Source organism: Bos taurus, chromosome 20 (genome assembly GCF_002263795.3).
Source record: "Bos taurus isolate L1 Dominette 01449 registration number 42190680 breed Hereford chromosome 20, ARS-UCD2.0, whole genome shotgun sequence".
Classification (NCBI taxonomy): domain Eukaryota; kingdom Metazoa; phylum Chordata; class Mammalia; order Artiodactyla; family Bovidae; genus Bos; species Bos taurus.
The window spans coordinates 29,402,166-29,428,577 of record NC_037347.1 but is presented as its reverse complement, the minus strand read 5'-3'; the positions used below and the strand labels follow the sequence as shown (position 1 = coordinate 29,428,577).

The 26,412-nt window shown below is 38.5% G+C and overlaps 1 protein-coding gene and 1 non-coding gene across 2 annotated transcripts in view; both read right to left on the bottom strand.

The window, feature by feature from the left end:
• HCN1 (hyperpolarization activated cyclic nucleotide gated potassium channel 1) overlaps positions 1 to 26,412 on the bottom strand; it is a 450,978-nt gene that overhangs the window by 133,749 nt on the left and 290,817 nt on the right. The gene's annotated exons all lie outside the window — the stretch shown is intronic.
• Positions 16,500 to 16,601, bottom strand: LOC112443074 (U6 spliceosomal RNA). Its single transcript, XR_003031346.1, has one exon. It is a non-coding gene; the product is annotated as a U6 spliceosomal RNA (small nuclear RNA).

Genomic DNA, 26,412 nt, shown 5'->3' with positions numbered 1-26,412 from the left:
TACTTTAAGAAGACTGATCAGGAAGCATTGTTGCAGAGTCATTCTAAACTGAGGATGATTTTTTCTGCCTAAGGGACATGTGGCAACATAAGGAGACCTTTTTGTTTTTAGTGGGTAGAAGCTAGTGAAGCTGCCAAACATCCTAAATTTGCAGGAACGTTCTCCCACAGCATAGAATTATCTGGCCCCAAATGCCAACAATGATGAACTGAGAAATCCTAGTGTGGTGGACAGACTTAACAATGGATTGTTGTTGCTGCTATTCAGTTGCTAAGTTGTGTCTCTTTGTGATCCCATGGACTGCAGCCTGTCAGGATCCTTGCCCATGGGATTTTCCAGGCAAGAATACTGAAGTGGGTTGCCATTTCCTTCTCCAAACAGTGCATACAGAAGTCAATTTAAAAGCTATTACAAGTTTAAGAAAGGTGAAATGAGAGCAAAAATCATATAAAGGTGTAAAGTATAAAACAACAAGAACAACAGGTTTTTCATAAAATGGTAAAAGAGGTGTCCTTCCCTGGTGGCTCACTGGTAGAGAATCCACCTCTCAATGTGGGAGATGTGGCTTTGATCCCTGTGTTGGAAAGATCACCTGGAGAAGGAAATGACAACCCACTCCAGTAGTCTTGCCTGGGAAATCCCATGGACAGAGGTGCCTGCAGGGCTACCGACCATGGGGCTGCCATGAATCAAACACAACTTCACAATTGAGCATGCCCGTGAAAGAAACAGGATATTAGAATAACTCAGGGGGTTATAAAATTTTTAGAAAGATTCATGCAATATATGCTCTTCTTTATGGAGGAGAATGGATCCCACCACCTAATCAGGTGATGGGATCCTCTCTATTATTCTATGAGACCAGTATCATTGAATTTCCACCGCACACATTGTGTTTACAAGACCCAAAACAGGCTTCACAGTGGTATGTAAGTGTTTAGGTGGCAACCATGTGATTATGAGGCTGTTGTTGAAAGAATCCCACCTGGAGGAACAGTATTTTATGCCATTACCTCCATCGTCTTTTATCCCTTCTCATCCTTCCCACCACCCACCGACCCACTACTGCAATCCTAACAGGAAAAATTCAAGTTGGAAAATTAGATTGTGATAAAATAGAAATACAGCATTATCTTTGAAAACTAATATGATAAAAAGAGCATGTATAGCTCTAAATTGTTCAAGGCACTGCTTATTATATTAAACTAGTTTAGTCTTATCATCATACAATTCTTAAGATGATGTTGAGGTAGAAAACATAGTGACTTGCTCAAGGTTACCAATTTGTAAGTGGAATAATCCACTTCTATAACCCAGGCAGTCAGACTCTGGGGACCATATTATTATTGACCACTTTATTAACCCAGGCAGGCAGGCTCTAGGGACCACATTATTAACCACTCTATATGGTACTGATTGTGACTTTGTAAACTTAATTATATTTACAACTTCAGGCAAAATATTGAGGGAGAAAGACTAACTGACCAGCTCAAATTTCACATTTCAGCCCTTATTTAATAGAGCAAATTAAAATAAGGCAAAGAATAGGCATAAAGAAAGAAAAGAGAATATTAGAGGCTTTTGTGAAAAATCCAAGAACGTTTCTATTCCCAATACATTCTATTTATTTTATTATGTGGCTGTTCTCTTTTCATCTTTCAAAAATGATTCTATCATATTTTAGTCTACATCAACAATAACATGAATAAGAAACTGTATGCTAACAGTGCTTTACCATACCATCTAAATATTACCAGTATACATGTTATCTGAATCCTACTGAAAGTAAATAAGCTGAAAGTAAATAAGTTGTCTGTGAGCTCTGATTTAATTAGGGCTTATCTTGTTTTCATTTCAAGTAATGATTTACTAACAAATTGCTCCTTATAGATTATTTTTTATTATTCAAAGTATTCACTCATTTAATTCATCACTTCATTGAGATATCATTGAAACTGATTATCTCTTGAGGAAAATGTACTGAGCCAGGTTATAGGAAAATATACATATATATGATAATTTTATTATACTATCAGGGAAATTTCATATAAAAAATTATATTTTGAATTTTCTCTAGGTTTACTTAAAATCCTTTGTAAGCATTTGATTTGACACTCTGTTTGTACTGCTATTGAATTTGGGACAGAGTGAAGGGATGTGGCAAAAAGAGAAATATTTATTCTACAGTGTCTAAGATATCCTGACACAGGACATTCAAATTCAAATTAAACCACTTAGTAACACAACATGGCAACAAAAGTTTTCCAGTTCATCATCTTTCACATGAATTTAATTTTTGTTAAGTTAGGAGGCCAAAATATTCCATCATTGAACACCTGAAATAACTATTCATCTTTTGAAAGCGAATATAAATATGTTAAGTAGGTAACATCTTAGCAAAATCTGATCCACAGAATTTAGAGGTTCAAAAATTCACACATGGGTCTGACCCTGTGCTGTGCTCTGGGAGCACCCGGGTGATCAAGATAAAAATCCCTGACTGACGGGGGCCAACGTCCTGGAGAGGCAGACACTAAACAAACACGTGTGTGTGTGTGTGAGGTCGCGATAAGGGATATTAGAGGAAAATAAAGCCGGAATGGACCATGGTGGAGGGAAGGCCAGATGTGTAGGCTGAGATTTGAGTGAGGAGGGCCGGGAAGAGCCGGGGAAGCGGCACAGGCAAAGGCCAAGAGGAGGGGGTCCAACCGGCCAGCAGGGAAACCCACCTTTCTGCGGCAGAGGAGGGACAGAGTTGGGGACGAGGAGGCCAACGGAAGGCAGAAGCCACCTGCTTCGGGATGGGTCTGGGACCCACTGCTGGGGGTCAGCGTTTAATTCCAAGTGATCTGGGTCCGTGGAGGGCTTTAGGGTTCTAGCTGGGTTTTTATGGCCTGCGGCTGCTGTAACAAATGACCACAAACCATGTGGCTTGCAACAACGGAAATGTATCCTCTCACAGTTCTGAAAGGCGGAAGTCCAAGTTCAAGGTGTGGGCAGGGCCATGCTCCCTCTGAAGGTTCTAGGGGAGGGTCCTTCCTGGCCTCTTTCAGCTTCCAGTGGCTGCAGATGCCTTCGGTTCGTGGCCCCATCCCCCAAGTCTCTGTCTGGTCCTCACAGGCCTCCTCTCTGGGTCTCTCTATGTCCAAATACTCCTCTCGTTTCTCTAAATACACCTGTCATCGGAATTAGGGCCCATTGCTCAAGAATGGATCATCTCTAGATCCTTGACTGATTTTACCGGCAAAAACTCTGTTTCTGGGACTTCCCTGGCAGTCCAGTGGTTAAGAATCTGCCTTCCAGGGACGTCCCTGGTGGTCCAGTGGCTAAGACTCCACTCTCCCAATGCAGAGGGCCCAGGTTCAATCCCTGGTCAGGGAACTGATCCCACATGCCACACAATTAAGGGTTCCCAAGCTACAACTAAAGATCCTGCATGCCAGAACTAAGACCTGGCAAAGCCAAATAAATGAATAAAAACATTTAGAAAAACAAAACAAAAAAAGAATCTGCAAAAAAAAAAAAATTTCACACATGTATTCTTAAGTTATTAAAGAAGAGGGATAACAAAATAGAAACTAGAAACCCAGGTAGAGAATCAGCAAGGTTACTAAATTTCTATCAGTGTGTTTAATTACTTTCACGATTATTGAATAAACTTATTAGTTATACCAATTATATCAATGCCAATCAGACCAAAAGTTGCACTGAGTCTCCAAGATAAGGAATATAACACAATATAATATGCCTGAAGTCATAACAAGTGTCAGTAAAATAGGTCACCAATTCCAAATATACTGTATTCACTTGAATATGTTATGATTTTACTTTATCTGTATTTACAAAAACAGAATTAGGGCAGTAAACAGTTGTTCTCCATCAATTTCACAGTGCTGAAAAAGGATACCATCAACAGACTTTGCGTGCAAGCTTTATTGCTTTGCCTGAGTGCTCAGTCACATTCAACTCTTTGAAACCCCATGGACTATAGCCTGCCATGTTTTTCTGTCCATGGGACTATCCCAGCAAGAATACTGGAGAAGATTGACATTTTCTCCTCCAGGGGATCTTCACGACCCAAGGATTGACCCTGTGTTTTCTGTAGCTCCTGTATTGGCAGGCGGATTCTTTACCACTGAGCGACCTGGGAAGCTTTATACTGAATAGTAATTGGAATGGAATTAACTCAGTTTTAAGTATTAATTTTAGTTATTTTTTCTTTGAAATATGTCCCCTAGAATTATTGGATTCATATATTTATTACAAACCCAAACATTTAAACAACATTTTTGGTGAGGTCCCCGTCTTAGTTGAATGAAACACAGTGACTTTTTGTTACAGATCATATTAAGTGATAATGTCAGGAGGAAGACAAGTAGAGATCATTTCAATGTGAATGCTCAGTCATGGCTGACTCTTTGCAACCCCATGGACTTTAGCCCACTGGGCTCCTCTGTCCATGTATTTTCCAGGCAAGAATACTGGAGTGGGTTGCCATTTCCTACTTCAGGTGATATTCCTAACCCAAGGATCGAATGTGTGTCTCCTATGTTTCCTGCACTGGCAAGCAAATTCTTTGCCACTGTGCCACCTGGGAAGCCCACTCAACTCAGTGAGTCCACCCTCAACTCAACGAGCCCATCACACATTGAATTATTCAGTAGGAATATTGTGCATGCCATTTCTAAGGAGATCTGTGGTAAAGAATGCCAGCAATGGTAGGTGTAATGTCAAAATGGGGATAACCAAAATAAATACTTCTTTAAAATATATATATACCATATATATATATATATATATATATATATATATATAGCAACATTTCCCCTATAGCATGGTGTGGTGCAAAGTAAACATTAACCCCAAAGTTCACAAGAAGATAGAGACCCTACCAACACTGTCCTTTTGTTAATTCCGTGACCTATCAACTTTGCTATGTAACATTAACACTGTATTTTTAAAAGTACTGTGGGTTTCCCTCATAGCTCAGTTGGTAAGGACTATATCTGCAATGCAGGAGACCCTGGTTCAATTCCTGGGTTGGGAAGATCCTCTGGAGAAGGGATAGGCTACCCACTCCAGTATTCTGGCCTGGAGAATTCCATGGACTGTATAGTCCATGCGGTTGCAAAAAGTCAGACACAACTGAGTGACTTTCAGTTTCAGGAAATAGTGAATCATTTCTATTCCAGTCACATGATAGAAGATCTTGAATTCTTGGAATATATATTTGTACTCTTGATAGTTATATTTCCAAATAAATCCAAAGCCATGAATTTTAGCAAGGACATTAAAAAAAAAATCAGATATACAGTCACATATATTTATTTCAGTTGGGGAAATTTATTTTTCTTATTTATAGTGTTATGATCTGCTTACAATGCTTACAAACATTTGCACCTTTGGCATCAAACCTTTTGCATTACAAGAGAGTTTAAACACTTTATTTTTAGCAATAAAATATAAAGTAACTGAATAACTAAATTGTTGCTAACATAAACAGAATGATGGCTGGTCATTTTAAGAGCTTGATTTAGGCATGTTCCCTGGTCAGTTAATCCTTTGAATTCTTTCTTGTTTCATTAGTGGTGACAAAATACAAAATCCGAATTAAGTAGGTTTATAAATTAAAGTTTAACAGTGATTTAGATTATGGATATTTTCCTCACATTTTTTTGAATGTTGATACATTATTTTAAAATAAAAGTTAAACAAATCAATAAATTACTTTTAAATTTGGCATGTCTATTAACTCTAATTTTTGTACTAAGAATTCATTAACACTTACAGAAAGGCACTAATTGGACATTATTTCAAGATTTTAAAAGTGATTTTTTAATTAGAATTAGCATTTCAAGAAAAATATTTCATTGTTGTATCTCTTTGCACAATATAAGGAATTGTATTTTACACATTTTCTATATATAAATATTGGTAGATATATTTTATATACACATTAATATAAAGGAACAATGGAAGAGATTAGCATAAACAGAACATTTAACTCTTTGCAAGATACTATTACATCATCTCAGACTTCCCTTGTAGCTAAGTTGGTAAAGAATCTGCCTTCGATGCAAGAGACCTGGGTTCAATCCCCGGTCTGGAAAATCCTCTGGAGAAGGAATTAGCAACCCACTCCAGTATTCTTGCCTGGAGAATCCCATGGAGAGAGGAGTCTCGTGGGCTACAGTCCGTGGGGTTGCAAGAGTCAGACATGCCTCAGTGACTAAACCACCAGCATTACATCATCTCGTTGCTCCTTATAAAATTCTTGAAACCTGATATTGTTATTACAGGGAGGGAATACAAAGCTTGGAAAAATTAAATTTCTTGAAAAAAGAAATTTTTTTTCAAAGTTACACACTTGTAGGTGACAAAGCTGGAATGAAAGCACAGGTCTGCTGAAGCATAGTATAATCCTCTCCATTCCAAATATCATAGCCATGTATTTCATAACCATTATATAAGTAAAATTCATGATAATTATTATGAAGATTTTTCAAGCATTTTAAGAACATAACTGTAGCACAGAAATTCTTTACAGTATGTGCATACTTTCATTGCAAACGGAAAAGGAAATCTCTACTGCACCTTAAGGGAATTTAGAGGAAAAATTATCTCAGGTTTTCATCAGAGAAGACCTCTGAGGGAAAATTCCCTGGAGCATCTGAGGTCAATAAAGATGGCTTGGTTATAGGGTTGTATTTCACTTTCATATTTTCCTATTGGCCAAGAACTCTCAAAGGCTTCTCCTGCTTTCCTCCTATCCCCATAGCCAAGGATGGAGCAAACTATCTTGGTCTCTAATAAGAATGAGTCTTTTGAAAGGAAATCCTTGTCTGAGACTTAATCCTCCAGAGAGTTGGAAGGTGCCCGTGACATTGGGAGGCAAATTCAACATGAAACAGTAACTGATGCCATGTACTGTCACTCAACATCTGGCTGAAGTAAAATAAGCAATTGATGTCATTTTCTAAGTGCTTTTATTTAATATGCACTCAAAGAGTCAGACATGATTTAGTGACTGAACAACAAATGTGCGTTAAATTAATTGTATGGGTTTTAGCAAAGCAGCTCTGCACTGATTATCTTCCAATTAGTAGATCATCTCCTTTTTATGGCATTCTTAAGTTGTTAACTCTGCTAATGAGAGGTTTTTGCATCTTACTAATGTTAAAAATGACTAAAATTAAAGTGAAATGAAGAATCATAGTCTTATTGCTAGGCTCAAACTTCTACTCTTAATAAGAAAAGTAGCTACCTGAGACATAAAAGAAGCAGAGAGTAAAGAACATTTTTCCAGCCTGAGCATAGCCTTTGGGTGGTTATTATTAATTATTAGAGTGTAAAATTTACTAAATATGCAATTTCTGTTTATGTTGCCATATAAAAACAAGGAATTAGATTTTCTTCCTAGATAATTTGCACATGTCAATTTGTATGGCAGATGGTGGACTGTAGAAAGAATCTGCTTTTTATTCAGGTTAAATCAATCAGTTTATACAAAAGACTGACTCATAAAGTAGCTGTATATAAAAAGGTGGATACGGAATAAGATGTTTATGTGTTTTCCACATAACATGTCCTCTAAGTTTATGAATAGGCCGTGTATGTGTGTGTGTCTTAATTTAACAAATCTGTTTGTAACATTTTCTATTGCTAGGTACAATTGTAACCTCTTTACAAACATGTAAGTCATGAAGAATTTTATTGAAATATAATGTTCAGAAACAAGTATAATTAAAATATAAAAAAAATTTAGACCATAGAAAAAGAAATGTGTAAGCTGCCAAGAAGCTTACTTAATAATTGTTTATTTATGTGGAGGTTAAAACAGAGCTTTTCCACTAACACAAAAGTCAGGCTTTAACTTTTTACTCTGAAATCCCACCTTAGTCATAGTAAAATTTGCTCTTAACATTTAACCATGTAATTTGGATGGTAGGGTAAATGAACTTCTCTGCTTTTTCTTTTTATATCGGGATTTGCTACTGGGCCAGGGATCCCACCACCACTTGTAAGAAGGGACAGTGAAATAAATAAAAATTTCAACCCATTAAACATATTTATCTACAGTAGACTGACTTTTATCCCTAGATTCATAGAAAGTTATAATTGTATGAGACTTGGGCAAAAATTTAGTCTATCCCCTTATAAGCAAACTGAGTTTCAGAATCTCCATGGTGATAAGGTAAAAATGTAAAAACATATAAGTAAATAAACAAATAGTTACATAAATGAGAGTACTCAGGCTACCCAATTTCATTTTAATCTAACATCCAAGGAACAATATACTTAAGGTCTCAACTGATCTGTCTACGAATTGAAAAACAAATGAAGCTCTCATGTCTCTACATGCTTGCAAGTATCACTTCCACTATAGTTGCATAATTACAATAATAATTATAACATCACCACCATCAACAACAAAACCACCTAGTTCAGCTTATATAGATCTCTTACAATTAGAATTTAATTTGTCTTTGTCATTATCACAACAGTTTTATGGTAGCTAGAGCAGCCTTCATTATATTCATTTTACTGTTGAGGATGAAGTTCAAGAAGCAGTACCTCTCCATTTGCTCATTGCAAATACACTGCGTTTTAAGCCATAGCTTAATAATTGCTATTCTGTACTTGGTTCATATTTGGGTATTTAAGAGGAAAAAAAAAATTGATCATGATCTGGTTAAACTATTTCCATTCTGAAAGTGATAGTACAACTCAAGTTATTATTACCATATATCTAGGTAAAATGATAAGGCCATCCACTACAATCTGTATTGCTCAGCATTGTCCTCAAGTTATCTATTTCAGGGAAATATACTCTTATTAGATCAATGCCTAATTAAATTATACAGAAAACCATTTCCCTATGCTCAGGCTATTTCAATCACAAGTTTGAAAGATAAATGACATCAGTTAAAATTATTGTGTTACTTTAGAAAAATATTTTAAAAATTCATCTTATTTACAGCAAAGTAGTAATTACATAAATCAGCAACAGTACATCTTATTTAATTCTAAACAGAAGACCTTCAACTGCAGACAAACAAATAAAGCCTTCAACTACAATCAATGCTAGAACTTGGTGTATTGATTATGCAATCGAATAAAATAAGCCTAGGAAATCCTCTGCTGTGTAAGGCTGTGCAAAAGGGAGAAGGTATTGAGCACTTATTTTTAGAAGTCTAACCCACAGCTTAAAGCTCTTTTTTAAAAAAGCTTTTTATTTTATATTGCAACATAGCCAATTGACAATATTGTGATAGTTTCAGGTGGACAGCAAAGGGACTCACTTATACATATAAATGTATCCATTCTCCCCCAAGATGCCCTCCCATCCAGGCTGCCACAAAACATTGAGCAGAGTTCCCTGTGCTATATAGTAGGTCCATTTTTAAATATAGCAGTGTGTACATGCTGATCCCAAATTTCTAACTATCCCTTACCCCATCCTTCCCGGCTGGTTACTGTAAGTTCCTTCTATAAGTCTGTGAGTCTGTTTCTGTTTTATAAATAAGTTCATTGTATCATTTCTTTGTAGATTTTGCATAAAAGGGTTATTGCATAAATACTGCAATATTTCTCTTCCTCTGCTCGACTTACTTTGCTCAGTATAACAATCTTCACTTAGCATGACAATCTCTAGGTCCACAACTTAAAGCTCTTATCCCATGACATGTATTTTCGTAGTGTTTTCACAGCATGTATGGCTTGTGCATCAGTTACTGATTTGAAAGAATACTCTTGCTTTGGCTTCTAAATCTACGCAAGCCTTATACAAATGTAAGTATTATAACATGTGGACTCCTTGATCTTACCAACAACTTCACATAAAATGCAAATATCAAATAGTACTTAAGGCAAAACTTATTTCTTGATCAATAGAATCAAACCAAATACACTTTACTAGTACTAAAATGGTTAAATGCTAGAGTCTTAGTTCTGCATAATAAATCAATTCTCCAATCACATTACATTTCATTGTGAGTATGTGTGTATGTGTGTGTCTACATATATTAGAAAGAGAAAGGGAGGGCATGAGAAGGGGAGAGAGACAAGAGTTTCTTTTCAAGGGTTAGACTATCTTCTTTCAGCCATATCCCTGAATTCACATATAGACTGATTTGGAAATCTGTAAGCAAACAAACTATATAAAAAAAAAAAAGGGGAGATAATTTGAAACAGCTTGTTTTACTTTCTCCTTTTCTTTTTTTTCTTCCAGTTTTTGATTCTACCAACTTACAAAAAGACTAGGAAAATGGTGATTCAGACATGATTCCCATCTCTGATAAGCTCCTTTCAATTCTCTAAATCAGAACAAAAATACATGCACGATCATCCCATATTCAACATGGCATTACTATCCATAGAAAATGTTGATGTGAAATAAATTCTTGTTGAACTTCAGGAGATTCCTTTGAAAATATGCTAATGAGCATATTCTAGCTATTTTCTTATGGCATGGAGAAGGAAACCAAGGTTATCATAGTTTTAGGAAAGAAGTAGTTTTTACTCTAGTTCTGCACACACAAAAAATATAATAATAAAAAGGCAAATGCTACAAGAAATGAAGTGTCTCTAGTTTTTTGGTGTAATTTTTCAGTTCAGGACAATTCAGTCGCTCAGTCGTGTCTGACTCTTTGTGACCCCGTGAATTGCAGCACGCCAGGCCTCCCTGTCCATCACAACTCCCAGAGTTCACCCAAACTCATGTCCATTGAGTCAGTGATGCCATCCAGCCATCTCATCCTCTGTCGTCCCCTTCTCCTCCTGCCTCCAAACCCTCCCAGCGCCAGGGTCTTTTCCAATGAGTCAACTCTTCGCATCAGGTGGCCAAAGTATTGGAGTTTCAGCTTCAGCATCAGTCCTTCCAATGAACACCCAGGGCTGATCTCCCTTTAGGATGGACTGGTTGGATTTCCTTGCAGTCCAAGGCACTCTCAAGAGTCTTCTCCAGCGCCACAGTTCAAAAGCATCAATTCTTCGGTGTTAAGCTTTCTTCACAGTCCAAATCTCACATCCATACATGACCACTGGAAAAATCATAGCCTCGACTAGATGGACCTTTGTTGGCAAGGTAATATCTCTGCTTTTCAATATGCTATCTAGGTTGGTTGTAACTTTCTTTCTAAGGAGTAAGCGTCTTTTAATTTCATGGCTGTAATTCTCATATGCAGTGATTTTGGAGTCCCCAAAAATAAAGTCTGATACTGTTTCCACTGTTTCCCCATCTATTTCCATGAAGTGATGGGGCCAGATGCCATGATCTTAGTTTTCTGAATGTTGAGCTTTAAGCCAACTTTTTCACTCTCCACTTTCACTTTCATCAAGAGGCTTTTTAGTTCCTCTTCACTTTCTGCCATAAGGGTGGTATCATCTGCATATCTGAGGTGATTGATATTTCTCCCAGCAATCTTGATTCCAGCTTGTGCTTCTTCCAGCCCAGCGTTTCTCATGATGTACTCTGCATATAAGTTAAATAAGCAGGGTGACAATATACAGACTTTACGTACTTCTTTTCCTATTTGGAACCAGTGTGTTGTTCCATGTCCAGTTCTAATTGTTGCTTCCTGACCTGCATAGAGGTTTCTCAAGAGGCAGGGCAGGTGGTCTGGTATTCCCATCTCTTTCTTCAGTTCAGTTCAGTCACTCAGTTGTGTCCGACTCTTTGCGACCCCATGAATCGCAGCACTCCAGGCCTCCCTGTCCATCACCAACTCCCAGAGTTCACTCAAACTCACGTCCATCAAGTCGGTGATGCCATCCAGCCATCTCATCCTCTGTTGTCCCCTTCTCCTCTTGCTCCCAATCCCTCCCAGCATCAGAGTCTTTTCCAAACCTATTTCTAATTCTAAAATTACCTAATGCCAATGCAACCCACAATTTTAACCACTTTGGACGTGGACATGATAATCAGTGCTTCCTAAGAAACACTGCTTAGTACAATTCCTGAAGAACACTGATCTATATCATCTTAATCAAATTTGCCAAATTTGTTACAAACTGACTTGAAGGAACACAACCAGACAGTTCATGTAGATAGGTCTTCTTAAACTTCCTCTGATATGGAAGGAAACAACACCATGGCTTACTGGCACAGCTAGAGAAGGCCTTAGCAATTAACAGCATGTATTTCTCAGTCAACAGGGACTGTTCAGGAAAAAAAGAAGTAAGCATGCAAAGCTTAATGATTTCTCTTGTGCATCACTTCCATGACTCATGCCACATTTTCCCAAGCTAGTTCTAAAACGGTTAATCTGCTCTGATGAGTAAATGGTCTTTCACCTTCAACTGGTTTGGGCACTAGTGATATGGGTTAACAAAACCATCTGTGTGAGTTTGGCTGTGGGTATAGGTGTCTGTGGACCCAAGGCTTGCCTAGAAAGGGTATAACATAGTGTGCAACCTGTGTGCTGTCCCAGGGAGTACTGTGACACTAGGTTCTCCATATGGTGGAGAAGCAGCGGCAAACCTCAGTGGTACCAACTTCCATCAGATTGCAGATGAGGTTTGGAAGGAGAGTTCCAAGTTCTCCAACCAGAGAATCAAGACAAGAAATGACCTACTCAAAAGTCTCTCCCACATCTTCTTCTAGGATGCTAGAAATTACTTTGAGTTTCTCTATTTTAGGTAAGAAAGTAAAATCAGTGACATTTCTGGATGGTCATGATTTAAATGCCTGTACACTACACTAGCTGTACACCAGGGCTTCCCTGGTGGCTCAGCTGGTAAAGAATTCGCTTGCAATGTGGGAGACCTGGGTTTGATCCCTGAGTTGGGAAGATCCCCTGGAGAAGTGAAAGGCTACTCACTCCAGTATTCTGACCTGGAGAATTCCATGGACTGTACAGCCCATGGGATCACAAAGAGCTGGACACGACTGAGTGACTTTCACACTATCTAAAGTCAGTATATCCTCCTCCTGTGGCCTGCAGTTCCCTTGGCTGGCCCCAATAATGTTCAGGCTTGACTCTCAAATACTGGAACTGGATATGTTTTGGATAGCCCCAAGCACAGAAGGCAAGAGGAACATCCCAAGATGAGTTCTTTAGAGAAAGATAAAACTTGAATGCCATAAAATTGAAAGCAAATGTCAGAAGTAGACTCTCTCAATTGAAAAGATATAGGACTGGAGTCAGGTATGAATGATGAGGTGCAGACAGATTGCTGTTGCTTTGGAATGGTCCATGGCTTGCCTTTGGCTTTCATTGGAAATGTATTATTGGTTAGAAAGTAATGGTTCAAAGGATTTTTTGTATCCTTTATTTTTTTTAGAGTGAGGTGGCATGCTGCGTTAGTGAAGAGTCACCCTTGAAGGTTGGAAAAGGATAAAAAATAAAAAATATATGTCTCCATATAAGGAATGGGTCTTTGAGACACCATGGACTGTAGCCTGCCAGGTTTCTCCGTCCATGGGATTTTCCAGGCAAGAATACTGGAGTATTTCCTTCTCCTGGGGATCTTCCCAACCCAGGGATCGAACCTGGGTCTCCTGAATTGCATGCAGACTCCTTATCATCTCCATATAAGGAATAGAAAAGTTTATAGAAACTTGGGGTAGAAAATGAATAGCACTCAAGAAAGTAAATCCCAGAGCATCATTTATGATAAAGGTGGAATCTGAGCAATGGGGTAGGGAGAGTAGCAATAAAAGTCATAAAGGAAAAAATATTAATTTTATTATATTTATAAACTCATCTGACATTAACACCATAGAGACATAATGTAGCTTTATGAGAAGACATAAAATGTGTCGACATTTTTTGTAAACCAATAGGTGCCATGAAAGTATAAATGATAGTATTACTGTTATTGTTATTATTAGTCAGCACTACACATTGATAATGACACGGTTCCCTGAGGATCTCAATTATATATGCCAATTTGAAGATATTCAGAGTTGATTCTAGTTATGCATTTTTCTCCATATTTTGTTAGCCACATTATGCAGGAGTAAATTGCACAAGTAAAACGGATCAATATTTGGACAAAGTATAAATACAGAACTTTCAGAGGTAGAAAAAAAGGTGAAGAATAATTAGCATTTAGAGTGGTAATACAATCACAGGAATAAGAAGGGACAGGAAATTTTGGTTAAATTACTGATTTTGATAACATTATCGATATAGGAAAAATTTTATCTCAGAATGAACTAAGACATTTCTAAAGACAAATTCCATAGTGAACTAAGGGATTTTCAAAGGCAATGGTCTAACGCTGAAATTAGACAGCAAAAGAGACACTGATGTATAGAACAGTCTTATGGACTCTGCGGGAGAGGGAGAGGGTGGGAAGATTTGGGAGAATGACATTGAAACATGTAAAATATCATGCAAGAAACGAGTTGCCAGTCCAGGTTCGATGCACGATACTGGATGCTTGGGGCTAGTGCACTGGGACGATCCAGAGGGATGGTATAGGGAGGGAGGAGGGAGGAGGGTTCAGGATGGGGAACACATCTATACCTGTGGCGGATTCATTTTGATATTTGGCAAAACTAATACAATTATGTAAAGTTTAAAAATAAAATAAAATTTAAAAAAATGATAAAGATATACCCATGAACACAAAACACAAGGGATTAAAGATAAACTAGAAACAGAATTCACATATCTCAAAGCCAACAGGTTGCCCCCAAAGTTTAAGGAAAACAACTGAGCCTTATCATGTACTCCAGATGTTAATAAAGTGGACCACTTGAAAAGGAAAGAAGTTCCAGAAAACAAATGTTCATTAGCAATGGACCCTTGTTATCCTAACAACATATAAATAACAAAATATAAATCACAGGGACACTGATGCCATTTACTAGACTAAGCAGGAGTTTTACTTCACGTATTTTTATTCACAAGTAAAACACGACAGGTTTCACTTCAATCAAGAACTTATTTATTTGTTAACCTATTTCTCTCTTCCATGATGCCTTTTCCCATAAAATAAGCAACAAATTCCAAACAAATCTAGTTTACTCTCAATACTTAGGTGAACAGAGTTGAATATGAAATATCAAAATAAGAGGCCACTCCCCTTTCCTCTAGCCCTAACAATTTACAGGGATGCCCTCTACTTGGCTTTAAACAGATGTCCCAAATTCTGTGTCCATGGACAGCCACTGTTCCCAAATCCCCCTGCTCAGTTTACTGACTCCATATTGTAGTTCCCATCTGTCCACTGGGTGGACCCAAAGCATCCACGCAGAAGGGCAGCTAAGAGACTTCCCTGGCGCTCTAGTGGTTGAGACTCTGCCTTCCAATGCAGGGGACCTGTGTTTGATCCCTGCTCTGGGAACTGGGATTCCACATGCTGTGGGGCAGCTGGATGTGTGCCATTGCTATCACCACAACTAAGACCTGATGATGCCAAATAGTATTAAAAAGAGAGAGAGCAGCTAAGCAGTACCTGTTCCCACTTTATCATCTGCTTTACCATAGTTCTCAGGCCAGCAGGCTTGAAAGTACATATTTATAACAGAAAAAGTGAAAGTGAAAGTGTTATTCACTCAGTCATGCCCAACTCTTTGCAACTCCATGGATTGTATGTAGCCTGCCAGGTTCCTCTGTCCATGGAATTCTCCAGGCAAGAATACTGGAGTGGGTTGCCATTCGCTTCTCCAGGGGGATTTCCTGACCCAGGGACTGAACCTGGGTCTCCTGAATTGCAGGCAGATTCTTTACCATCTGAGCCACCAGGGAGGCCCATTTATTACAGAACAACCAACCAAACACATATAAACAACAATTTTTAAAAATCCTTTTTTTTTTATCATCACATTTTTATAATATGGAAAACAACTTGACATCGCTAATAGTCATGCTATTAACTACCATCATTAATAGTCATGCTTCTGTGTACTTCTTCCAGGATCCATGACCCTGGCCAGTTGTTTCCCTTCCTAAGTTTTTAAAAATCAAATTATACTTCTGTGATTGACATTATCTCATAATTAGATGCTATCATCTTTTAAGTGGTAGTTGATGTTAAACTGACCCTTCTGTTCTTTCACCATCCTTAGACTTCAATTCTGCTGCTTTATTCCTAAAGCTGGTTAGGGTCTCTTTTATTGTCTATTTTACTTCTCTCTTGAACAGAGCATAAAGCTCCTTTCTTTTTATTCTAGCTTTATTGAGATGATCAGGGCTTCCCTGGTGGCTCAACAGTAAAGACTCCACCTGCCAATGGCGCGGACATGGGTTCGACCCCTGGTTTGGGAAGATTCTCTGAAGAAGGAAATGGCAACCCACTCCAGTATTGTTGCCTGGGAAATCCCAAGGACAGAGTAGACTGGTGGCTACTACAGTCCATGGGTTTGCAAAAGAGTCAGATGCAACTTAGGGACTGCTGCTTCTGCTGCTAAGTCACTTTAGTAAACAAATTTGATAATTGATAAATAACATTGCATTGATTTAAGATGTACAAAATAATGATATATATATATATATCTATTGTGATTATCAAAATAAGTTAGTTAACATCCACCACCCCACACAGTTGCAAAAATAGAATGCTTTAGGAATTTGCATGTCAGCCTTGTGCAGGGGCCATGCTAATATCTGTATCTTCTAATTTTATGTGTGTGCTACAAAAGTGAACACTAAAGCTCCTTTTCTTCACCTTGATGAAAAAATGCTTCATTTTACTTACATTTTTATTGTCTGGATTATTACAAATTAAGACACAAATGTGGAGAGGGAAATGGCAACCCACTCCAGTATTTTTGTCTGGAGAATTCCATGGACAGAAGAACCTGGCAGGCTATAGTCCATGGAGTTGCAAAGAGCTGGACAGGACTAAGCAACTAACAGACACACGACACAAATGACTGCTTACTATCTCTACTTTAACTCCCTTCTAGTCCATTCTTCAGCAGCACATTCAATCTATGTACACACATGCTTAAAGCTTTCTCATAGCCTCAGAATTAAGTCAAACATACCAAGGGATCACACCAAGCTGACATCACTCCTATCTCTATTTTCAGTCCCACTCCTTAACTTTGTTACCCTCTACACCAAAACCCAGACAGCTCTTGCCACCCTAAACTACTTGCAATTCCCCAACAAGCCAATTCACTCTCCTCCATGCCTTTACATAGGTGGTTTTCTTTGACTCAGTATGTGCTCTGGCTTCTTTCCCCTTTGGCTGGCTATTTGTCTAGTCTTTCAAGATGCAGATCATTTTCAAACATTCTCAAAGATCTACCTTTATCTCTGCAAATCAGCCCTCCCAGTAGGTCCATCTTCTCATCTGTACAACCCATCACTTATCATGTGACTGCACTGTATCACCTGTTTCTCTGGTAGCCTTCACCAGTGTAACCAAAGCTCCCTAAGAACAGGGATCGTATCCTAACCATCTTTGTATCCAAACATCTAGCAGTGATTGATATTAATGGAATCTAGGAAAAATACCTAACTGACTTCAAAACAGTATTGGAATAGTATTCTACTCTATAATGTTATCATGCATGTGTGTGCTAAGTCACTTAAGTCATATCGGAATCTGTGACCCTATGGACTGTAGCCTCCCAAGCTCCTCTGTCCACAGGATTTTCCAGGCAAGAATACTGGAGTGGGTTGCTATGCTCTTCTCCAAGGGATCTTCCTGACCTAGGGATCGAACTCACGTCTCTTAAGTCTCCTGCATTGGCAGATGTGTTTTTTACTACTAACGTCCCCCTGAGAGGCCCTAATGGTATCATAGCTACCTTGAATTATGCTGGAAGTTGAAAAGCCAGATGCTTTCACCTGAACCACAAGAAAACCAAAATGTCTCTTTAAGATTTAGAGTATTTCCACTGTGATTGAAATATGAACTTTAAATTTAATGAAATCAAACAGATGCTCTTAGCAGTTTGATCAACTATTCTTCCAACAGATATCTGTATAGCAGATGGCATAAACAATTCAGCATATATTTAAATACTGATATAAAGTTAAAATAACATAAAATCTTTCAAATTTATTAGGGATTTATTTCTTCATGAGTGCCCTTTCAGGGGACTGGCATCCCTGACTAATTTTCAGACATGCTCTCCAAGATTTCTCTCCTCTTCACTTTCTTTCTTCTTCCAGGAAGAAGGCAAAGGCCCCACTGCAATGTTGCTGTTGTTCAGTCGCTCAGTTGTGTCTCACAGTTTGCGACCCCATGGACTGCAGCATGCCAGGCCCCCCTGTCCTTCACCATCTCCCGGAGCTTGCTCAAATTGATGTTCATTGGGTCAGTGATGCCATCCAACCACCTCTTCCTCTGTTGTCCCCTTCTCCTCCTGCCTCCAACCTTTCCTAGCATCAGGTTCTTTTCTAATGTAATGCAATGTTACATTTATGCTTTTGTGGACTAAACTTGAAGCACCACTCTAAGAATGCAAGTATCATCCTTTATATATCTTTTTCAGGAAATAAAGTTGGCATACATACTCAGTATATAGAAACTGACAAGAAACCTCACAGAGACTACTTTTGGTTTCCTCCAATGAGGATGACACACCTAACACTGACAAAGCAGGTAAAAATTGTTGTCGATTATGCAAATGTGGAAACATCATCTGTGAATGAAGACAGTCCCTACAGGTCTTCTAAGACAAGCATGAGAGGCATAAATACGAATATACAGTATTGTTTATATGGTGTTATCATTTAGCTTCCAATCATCCCTGTGCATATGAAAAACTATATACAAAAAAGCCCCACTATTTTTACTTTCTCAGTTCAGTTCACTCACTCATTCATGTCTGACTTTTTGTGACCCTATTGACTGCAGCACAACAGGCTTCCCTGTCCATCACCAACTCCCAGAGACTACTCAAACTCATGTCCATCGCATTGGTGATGCCATCCAACCATCTTGTCCTCTGTCGTCCCCTTCTCCTTCTGCCTTCAATCTTTCCCAGCATCAGGGTCTTTTCAAATGAGTCAGTTCTTCACATCAGATGGCCAAAGTATTGGAGTTTCAGCTTCAGCATCAGTCCTTCCAATGAATATTCAGGACTGATTTCCTTTAGGATGGACTGGTTGGATCTCCTTGCAGTCCAAGGGACTCTCAACAGTCTTCTCCAACACCACAATTCAAAAGCATCAATTCTTCAGCACTCAGCTTTCTTTATAGTCCAACTCTCACATCAATACATGACTCCTGGAAAAACCATAGCTTTGACTGGATGGACCTTTGTTGGTAAAGTAATGTCTTTGCTTTTTAATATGCTGTCTAGGTTGGTCACAACTTTTCTTCCGAGGAGCAAGTGTCTTTTAATTTCATGGCTGCACTCGCCATCTGCAGTGATTTTGGAGCCCAAGAAAATAAAGTCTCTCACTGTTTCAATTTTCTCCATCTATTTCCCACGAAGTGATAGGACCGGATGCCATGATCTTAGTTTTCTGAATGTTGAGTTTTAAGCCAAGTTTTTCACTCTCCTCTAAAACATAATTAATCAGATATGATTGTTCTCAATATGCTCCAATTGTCTCTTGAGGGTAGATAAAATGGCAGAGGCTTTTTTCCATATAAGAATAAACCATGAGTCTTTGGTGAACAAGGGCACTGAATTTTATCCTGTCCTTTATTATCTCCCATTAGTGGGTTAGTTGCTAAGTGTGTCTGACTTTGGAGACCCTATGGAATGTAGCCCACTAGGCTCCTCTGTCCATGGGATTCTCCAGGCAAGAATACTGGACTGGGTTGCCATTTTCCTTCTCCAGGGTATCTTCCCAACCCAGAGGTCAAACCCTGGTCTCTTGCATTACATGCAGATATTGTCTGAGCCACCAAGGTAGTCCCACTATTCCCCATTACTCCCCCAACATATTTTAGGACAAAAGCAATTCAAACAGTCTATATTGCCTAATCTTAGAATTCCCATGGGCTTGCCAGAATCATTCCCCATGTAAGGACCAAGTAGCAGAGAATACACTTGATTACACTAAAGTTTTAAGGTGCTTTGCCAGTATCCCTGAATTAGTTTGACATTCTGTACGACTCAAGATTCAAATGCAGTTTTCTCTCAGTGCAGTGTCAGGCGCATAGTCATTAAGTATCAGTATACTGACTATGTTTAGTGGGTGGTCATAGGTATTATGTAGCTACTTATAATTTAGTATTAAGAAAATTGCCATTAATAATTTACTTTTCTGCCTAGTACATTAAGGCAATATTTCTGTAATATATTGTTCTCTGAAAAAGAGCAATTACCAGGGGAACCATTTCTATCAGCTTTGGGCACTATTAGATCAAGGTCAGAGTTAGGGGCAGAATCTATAGTTTAAGTTTACCAAGTCATGTAGTATTTGACCTTTAAATTGCTGTTTTGTCATGCCATAGCTATTGCAGAGAAAGTGATCCTGTTATATCCAGTTTCATTGCTAAAATAAATACAAGGTCATTGCCTCCAGCAGGTGACTGGAAAGCATACAGTATAATCTTCTTGATCCTGACATCCAAAACACAACTAAGAGTTTTTCTCAAGGCCTTTTGAATGCACTGAGAAATATAAATAAATAAAACAATATGTTACTCATAGTCAGCTATGATCAATTTAATTTGGCCAAGCATACAAAAGCAGCTTCCTTAAATAAGAGCTACCCAGGGTCTCATTAGTGCAGATGAAAAAAAAAAAAAAAAATCAAGGTCATGCTAAAGGTGTATGACTTCATGGTGGAAAATTTCAATCCTCCAAACACCTCCGGGTAAGAAACCGAAAAGCAAGAGGAACAACAACTGTCAGGCAGATTTCAAAATCTCGTTCAGACCACCGGACAAATACTAAGTTAGGAAAAAAGCTGAAATTCTAAATATACTGAGGTATACATTTTTACAAAGTAAGGTTGACAAGGCCGAAGGCGGGTGTCAAATGTCTCTTATTATAATGAGTGGTGATTAGTATTATCTCCACACACATGTTAAAGTGGAAGAGTGGGCACCTCAGAATTCTAAAGTGACCTTTTCATGCGAATTACATCTTAGGAAAAAAAAAAAAACAATGATTTGTGAATTGTCCTTATGAGTAGATAATAATGCATTTTTCTGTTTACCTTTTAATCCTGTCCTGTCATATTTTGAATGATAGAAGAAAAGTGATTATAATGTTGAAAAGCAAGCAAAGATGTATTAAATAATCTGTATTTATTGAATTAAACTGTATTTATTGAATAATTGTATTTATTGAATAATTGTATTTATTGAATAATAAATGTAAATATTAAACATATCTGCCCCATTATACATGCCTCTATCTACTTTAATACATACTTAACTATATATCATATATATTATACCTGAATATATAAAATGAGGATAGTTACTTATCAGAGCTCATCTGAGCTAAAAATTAATGCTGATACATTAATGGACTTGTGATCTATTTAATATTGCAGCTTTTAAAACCAAGAAGGCTGATCTTTTCTAAATGACGTTATGGTAGGAAAAAGGTTAAGAGTGTAGGCTGGCAAGTTCATAGGAAAATAGTAGTAAGTTTCCAGTTAGATTCTGATGCTGATAAATCAATATAACTGTCAACAGCTGGGTCCTAAGATAAACGCAGATGTGTAAAGAGAAAGCAAACAGTCGTGGAAATGGAAGCAAACACAGTGCTTAAGGACATCAGCCATCTGGGAATTGCTTCTTTGAGGAGAAGCTGTAAATCAAGTCAGTCTGCCTTCTCTGAAAAATGTTTTATTTTAATTTGGAGATTTATCTAATTCTATAAGTCATTGGCATAACCCAACCCAGAAGTGTTACCAAAGCATAAATTGCACATTCACACTGGAGATACTTATCTTCATCACAAAATATTAGGAGATCAATAGCAGTGTCCTTGGGCTCCTGAGGCAAGTGTCCCTTTGTGTCGTGAAGCCCCAGTGATGAACAATATAGTTTTGCCTGGTACCTCCTTGGATTCTTTAAGGAATTTAAAAGGAATATCATATTGTGGTAGTCTGGGTTTGCTTTAAGGCAGCAAATATCTTGTGCCTTGTTTGGGGGAGCTTAGAGTGTGGTTCACTATGACACTATACAGGCTTCCTTTGATAGACAAACTTAAAGACTGTGAACTATTATTTCATATCCTGAGAGAATTATGGCATGGTTAGCAGGAAGGAAAACTCTCATGGAAACACTGGGACAGTTTACCAAGTGGCTGTTTATCCAGTACCTACAAATAGTTATTGGGAGGTACCTCAAATGCAAGAAATCCTCACCTCTTGGGAGAGGTTGATACCCTCATATCATGGGGAATGAGCTAGGAAGAAGGCAATAGTTGGATGTCACCCAGAAACCCAAAGAAGTGCTGATAACCAGGCTGCTGGAAAAATCAAGAGCCAGACGTTCCCTAAGATATTTGAGTAGATAAGCAAGTGTTTCTATTAGAGACCTTAGAATAAGCTTTCCTGCTGGATATCTGTCTACCCTTCCATATCCGTCCTTCGGCTCTCTATGCCCTGCCCTTTGCCCAGAAAACTGACCCATTTGGATAACACAGTAACGTGTTCTGACTTCCAGTTGGATTAAGTTAATGAGAAACCTTGACAGATGATCAGAGAGAAGAAGAATGTGGTCAGTATTTTGGATTTTCACTTCAAAAAGAGTGAGTGGGCTGTGTTTTCTGTTAAAGGTAACTTCTCCTGTCAAAGCAGCCCCACCTACAAGACTTTGTCTTCTGGGTTTTAGTGTTGGTAGCAGTTCTCTGATTACCATCCTGAGCACTCTGCTATCTCTTGTGGTCTCTAAATTCCATTTACAACTTAAATAGTCTCCTTTTGAAAACTTCCCTCAGTTGTGTAACTTGAGAATGCAAGTGTACTTGTGTGGACCCTGGCTATGTAGTGTTTCAGGTAGAAAGGGAAGAAATATTAATACACAAGGAAAGAGAAATAAACTTGCCCAAGAGTCAAGACATGTTGGCTTAAGAGATCAGTCACTAGTGATTCTGTGAACTGAATAGTTATTCCCCTTCTCTGGGTACCTTTCATTTTTAAAAACTAAATTTGTACTTCTGGGATGAAAATTTTATTTTTGCCTCTAAAATTCTGTCTTTCTCTTATTCTAGACACAGAAACAATTTATTTGATTATAAGACCACAAATGCCTATTTCATACTCTTTCTGCATCCCAGGGCACATTGCTGATCACTTTATCAATATCCATTCCCCTTTCCCTACAGAACCCCACATGATTTGGGGTGACAATATGCCTAGCTTCATAAAAGACATTATTCATATTTCTTGGGGAAGGATGGGACCACCAAGTGATTGACTACTGGTTAATGAGATCAAAGTCCAAGTTACTGGGTAGAGTTTCTGGAAATCTAAGAGGCCATCTCATTGGAGTTGCCCTTTTCTGCCCTTTGCCCTTTCTCTTCTTCTTGCCTGAAATGCGGATTGATGACTGGGGTAGGGAAGTCTTCCCTAGAGTGACAGCACAGGCTTACTCTGGCAGATGGAGGCTGGGAGCTGATAGCATCATGGAAGTTGCAATACAGCCATGGATATTATCTTTCTACCTACATGGCGCGTGCTAAAATGCTTCAGTCACGTCCGACTCTTTTCAGCTTCATGGACTACAGCCTGCCAAGCTCCTCTGTCCACGGGATTCTCCAGGCAAGAATACTGGAGTGGGTAGCCATTCCTTTCTCCAGGGGATCCTCCCAACCCAAGGATCAAAACCGGGTCTCTTACATTGCAGGCAGATTATTTACCCCTGAGCCATGGTAGAGCTTACTTAATTTAGTCTCATGTTTCTGTAACATAAAGTCTTCTATATTTCTCTAACTCAGAAAATAATCAAGTTACATACAAACCATGTAGTCCTGGATAACTCAGGTCAGAGCTCTAGTTGGTGCCCCAGTAAACCCTTGCTTCCCCTTTCCTTATCCTGTATCCAACTTAATCCCTCAAACTTCACAAGGACTGTGCTAAAATCACATGTGACTCTAATTTTTAAACCCAGAAGTGACAGCTTAATTCATGTGATTCACTTATTTTACAATTCCTCAGTTTCACTTACAGTTAGATATCCAAGAGGAACTCATGCACACAGGAACTCCTGTGTGTAAAGATGAAAGTTCATAGCAGCATGGCTTTTAACAGGAAAGATCTAGAAGTAGTACATGCACGTTGTGGAATATTATACTGCATTGAAAATAAATGAGTTACAGTAACATGCAATCACAGGGATGGATATGTGAACAAAATAATGAGTGAAGGAAGCACATCCAACAAGATATATAACTTACTAACCTTTTCATAAACTTAAACAAAACAACTAAAACCAAATAGTATGTGTTTAAAAATATAATGTCACTGAGCAAGACCCTCTGAATAGTTCCCTACCTATGTCCTCTGCCTGCCTTTTGTTTGTAGAAAAACTTGAGTCAAGGAATAAATTGAATCATATAACTGAAAAAATGCAGAGAGAGAAAAACGGCCAAGCAAGACAAAACAATAATACTTTAGCGATTAAACAAAGTCAAGGACCTTTAGTTTTTCCTCAAGGACTAGAGTTAATTGATGCCATGTCCTTTGAACAGTTTTGCAGAGACTAAAAACCCAGACAGGTGGAAGAAGTTAACTGTATGCTGCCTACAAGCATGTAGACTGCAGACTGGTTGGAAACCAAAGCTGATGAAGCCAACTCCCAATTACTTCACTGCCAACCAGTCATAAAAAGGTCCACAAGCTGATCACGCCCTGCTTAATCTGTACCCTAAGACTCTATACCCACTCCAGTGGGTCACACAGTCTTGAGGGCATAAGCATGCTATGACCCTCTTTGCCTGGCAAAGCAATAAAAGCTACTTTTATCTACTACATCCAAAATTCTGCCTGAGTTTCCATTTGGCACTGGTAAACAGAGGTTGAATTTTGGCAACAGTACTGCTTAGATATGCACATGTTTTTACAACTATAGTTTAAAGGCAAGGGACTGAAAAATACAGAATTCAATATTGAATATACACTTTTTAATTTATAATTATTAAATAATTATAACTATAGGTATGTATGCATAGATAGCTTCCATATCAGTTTGAAATGTATGTATATGGTATGATTTAAACAGGCAAAAAGTCTAATAGCTATCTCATAAATATTTTTTAGGCTCACTTCTTTTTTTAAAAAAAATTGGTTTTATTGTGGCAAAAGTCACATGTTATAAAACATACTATCTTAGTCATATTTGACTGTACATTTCAATGGTACTAGGGCTTCCCTGATGGCTCAAACAGTAAAGAATCTGCCTGCAATGTGGGAGACCTGGGTTCGATCCCTGGGTTTGGAAGATCCTTTGGAGAAGGGAATTGCAACCCACTCCAGTATTTTGCCTGGAGAGGCCATGGACAGAGGAACATGATGGGCTACAGTTCATGGGGGTCACAAACAGTCACAAAGAGTTGGAAACAACTGAGCTACTAACACTTTCAGTGGCACTAAGTACATTCACATTTGTTACAGGTGCTGTGGGGAGGGATGGGGGCTTAAGATCACTTTTTAAACTACTCAAACTACTCCAGATAACCTTCCAATGTGAGCAAACTGTCCTTTCACTTGACATAATTTATCAACCTGAAAATACATGTATTAATCAATGATCCCACCCCTTTCACAATTCTGCCACACACAGATTTCCTCAGTTAACTTGCAGCCACTCTGCATTGCTGAGATATTAAGAAGAAATATTGTGCTCAGGCAGGGACTGAAAGTAAAGAATTAGTTGCTCAGTCATGTCTGACTCTTTGCAACCCCATGGTCTGTAGTCCATCAGGCTCCTGTGTCCATGACATTCTCCAGGCAAGAATACTGCCTTAGGTAGCCATTCCCTTCTCCAGGGGACCTTCCTGATCCAGGGATTGAAAGTGGGTCTCCTATATTGCAGGCAGATTCTTTACCCCCTGAGCCACCAGGGGAGCCCCTAAACAGGGACTAGGCATTGATTATTGCCTGCAGTTTAAGAGACACAAAATTTTCAGTGACTATCTCCTAAACTCAGCTTCCTTCAGATCAACATTCAAGCCCCACCCTGCCAGGCCTCAGCCTACTTTCCTACCTTCTCTAAGCTTATCTCCATGCTTCTCCACAACTCTCCACTGCAGCTGAATTCCTTCTCATTCCCAAATAAACTGAAGACTTTCCTAAACCAGAATTCCTCCCAAGGAATCTTTTGGTTGGCTATATTCTGGGTGTCTGGGAAGCTCTCTTCCTCACTGTCTATAGATTTAAAATCTATCCATCCTTCAAAATTCAGCTCAATTTTTGCCTCTTCTGTGGCAATATTTCCTAAGAATCACTATGACAGTTTTCATTGGTAAAACACTCGCTAACAGATGCACACTCCATCTTCTGCTCCTGTCTCTCTTGCTCACCGTTGTAGACCCTGAGTTATCCCAGGGTCTGGCCCGTGATGGAGGTTGAATAAAGAGCT